Below are 3,374 nucleotides of genomic sequence, written 5' to 3'. Positions count from 1 at the left end.
GAGAACTGACGTTCCTTTATGTTATCAAGTTCTTCAGAAGTCACTTCTTATGTTCTGTGGTGTTTCCCCAGAGATTGCTGAAAAGGCATAAACCATGAAGTATATGCAGATGAGAAGAATCTGCTGGACAGATCTGGGGGCTTCATATCCCTGCATGTGTTCTTTGTGCCAATTGTAAGGGATGGTGAGGATATGCAAAGGACATTCTTATAGGGGGTTTTGTGGTATTGTGAAAGAGATTCTGCAAGTGACCCCAGGAATGGCCTGGGCATGTGTTGTGATGAGGGTGACCTTTAGCAGGGAAGGGTCTTGCCTGAGGGAGCTGATCTGTAGAACACAGTCTGTAACTTTGGTGCAGGACTGGAGAATGTGTGCTTAGGTGGAGTTGCCATTTCCCAGGGTGTGAGACAGAAGATTCTAGCAGAAAATATCAAGAAGAGGCTCCACAGACATTCCTAATACCTGGGATTTCTCCAGCTCCCCAAAAGTTCTGTATATCCTTGTGCTCTTTTGTTCCCTTCATATGTTTCAGTAGAGCGGAATTGGATTATTTGGCTTTCTTCTCCCTTCTTACCAAACCCTCACAGTCTTGTTTTTCTGTCTCTCATGTCAGCAATGTTTTGGTAATACCAGATAATATGAGATACTGAGCTTTGGCACCTGTCAGGTTACAAACATTCTGGTACTTTTCTCTCAGTGTGTAGGATGACTTTTCCATACTCCTGAGCTGAGGCTGACTTTGGGACAATTTCCTGCCTGAGCTTTATGGTGCCTCTCCACCATGATAGAAATGCACATGGGAGCACTGTGCTTTGCCCAATGATCTCAAGGCTTTTCTAGAATGCACTTAATTTTTTTCTATCCATGGTTCCCAATAGTCTCTGTTAGTGTTAGAACCAGTTTCCTGCTCTGAAAATATTTCTTTTCTGATGAAGCAAGCAGTGATGCTAGATGTAATTCACTTAGTGCTGAAGAAGATGAGTCTGAGAGACAGCTGTACCTTTATGCCTATTTAGCTGTGGTATCTTCATCTTGGATTGACTGAATGTGCCTAGAGTGGGAGTTGGACTCAACACTCCTTGTGGCTTCCTTCCAACTTGAAATATTCTGTAATTCCTAGATTGGACCAACAAAGTCCTACTGTCTGGTCTCATTTCTTTTTTGCTTCTTCCATCATGGTTTGAGCAGCTGGCAGCAAGCAGAGATGGAGGGGGCCCTCTAATAAATTTCTCAAAAGAGATGTGTTGGGAGTGGAGAGCTTGTTCTCAGGGAAATGCTGTGGGTTTAGTTTCATAGGTATTTCTGGGTGGATCATGGTACTGAGTGAGAGGTATTCCTTGGGGGCTAATGCCACTGAGTTCTTGCTGTGTTTTTCTGGCAGAGCTTATCTGCCTGAGAGGAGAGGTGAGAGTCTGGCATTCATCAGCCAGGTGGAAAATGAGGAAGGAAGAGCAGCTCTTCATTGAAATATGTGAAGAATTTGTAGGAACTGTGGTTGCACTGTGTTCATGTCAGAATGGTGTGCTGGGCTGTGATACATTTGAGTTCTGCAGTGAGAGGATTTAATGGATTGTTTGTGCTTATTGGAGGCTGTTTGCACTGATGTCAAAGTATCTGGGGATTGGTCTCCTGATTCCAAGGGAGGTGCATGCTTTTTCTGGTGTAGTGCAGCTGTTCTTTGTCATGTCATTGCCTTGCTGTGTTATTTGCTGGTGCAGAAGGGGACTGGGGTCTGAGGAGTGTGGGTTTGTTCCTGATGGGGAGGGAAGGGGAGAGGAGGTGTAGTAGGGACAATCGATTTACTTGACTTTTTCTGGAGGAGAACAGGACAGTTGTTCCTCATGAGGAGGCATGCAAGGTTCCCATGAGCACTCACATCAAAGGGCAGGTCTCTGATGCATGAAGAGGATGATGTAGACATTTAGAAATCATTTTGTTTAGAAAACAATTTGGTAAAGGAGGAAAAGTATGGGCACAGAAGAGAAGAGAAATCAAAGAGGAAAGTGTGAAGCATGGAAGGAAAAGGAAGAGAAAGAAAATAAAGGTAAGTAAAGGAATAAGGAAGGAAGAGGAAGGAAAAGGAACCTCTGCACATAAAGAGTCAAGCAAGGAAGAAAGAGAGAAATAAGGCAAGAAGGGATGACAGAGGAGATGATAAGCATGCACCAACATTTTCTCTACATGCTCTCTGCAGTCGAGGACCTCTGTATCCTCGGTACTGAGGAACCCTGTGCACGCCTCGATGAAGAGTGATGAGGAATAAGAGGTTTTGTGCAACTGTATATCTGCACTCCAAGTTGAGAATGATGTAGTCATGTAGAAAATACTGTATTAGAAGAGAAAGGGAATAGGCAAAGAAGAAAGAAGAGACAGTGAGAGAAGGACAAGGAAAAGAAGAAAAGAAAACAAAACAATGAAAGAATGAGAAAGCAATGGAGAGAAAAGCAAAAAGGAAAGGTGAAACATTAAATAAGTTTGCTAACATACAGCAATGTTATCTGTGTACACACAAAGGTGGGACTTGGTGGGAGAGGAAAATGAAAAGAAGAAGATAACAAAGAGGAGAAATCAAGAGGGGGTTTGTCAAAGAGATTACAAGGCTACACCGACCGTTCTCTTCTAACGCTGAGGGGTCTCCTGTGCTCTCCCCATTGGCTTCAGTCCCGTGCGAAGGAGATGATGTCCTGTAATTAGAGCTCATGGCTCCTACAGTGATTGGCTCGATCACAGCATGCGAGGTCACCGGCAACTTGGCAGCAGAGTTTTAAAAGAGATGGCTAGAAATAAAAGATAAAGGTTAGTAAAAATCGGAAAGGCAAGGCAAGAAAAAAGAAGAGAAAGAAAAGAAGAAAGAAGTGGAAAAGAAAAAAGAAGACAGAGATGGAGGAGAAAAAAAAAGTAAAAAAAGAGAAGAGAAATGTACCAGACAAACTAAAAGTAAGGATGGAAAGATTAAAAATACAGAACTGAAAGATAAAAGGAGAGATGGAAAAAGGGGAATAAGGAAGAAAGGGAATATGATGAAGAACGTTGTAAAAAAAAAAAAAGGACAGAAAGACACAGAGAGAGGGAGAGGAGAAGGACACGAAAGAAAGATTACCATGACGCAGCGACGACACCGGAGACACTGCAGAGCGTGTGAGGCGGCGGAGCAGCGCACGGTGTCGCTGCAGGCTCAGGAACGGCTCGGTGTGGGCGGCTCCGGCCCGGTGCGGCGGAGAGCCCGGCTGTGAGCGCGGGGGGGCGGCTTGGGCCGGGCAGCAGAGGCGGCGCGTCCGGGCGGCGGCGGGGAGCCGTGCGGGGCCCGGGCCGGGGCCGGCAGGCAGAGCGGCGTTGGCGGCGGGCAGAGCGGCAGGAAGGATGGGCGAGCGTTG

The 3,374-nt window shown here is 45.6% G+C and overlaps 1 pseudogene; it reads left to right on the top strand.

Moving 5' to 3' along the window:
• The first annotated feature begins 3,101 nt into the window (after positions 1 to 3,101).
• LOC118692235 (protocadherin alpha-5-like) overlaps positions 3,102 to 3,374 on the top strand; it is a 3,020-nt pseudogene continuing 2,747 nt past the window's right edge.

The sequence above is a fragment of the Molothrus ater genome, chromosome 15 (assembly GCF_012460135.2).
Source record: "Molothrus ater isolate BHLD 08-10-18 breed brown headed cowbird chromosome 15, BPBGC_Mater_1.1, whole genome shotgun sequence".
Classification (NCBI taxonomy): domain Eukaryota; kingdom Metazoa; phylum Chordata; class Aves; order Passeriformes; family Icteridae; genus Molothrus; species Molothrus ater.
The sequence above is the reverse complement of the archived record's forward strand: the minus strand, read 5'-3'. Positions and strand labels throughout refer to the sequence as shown.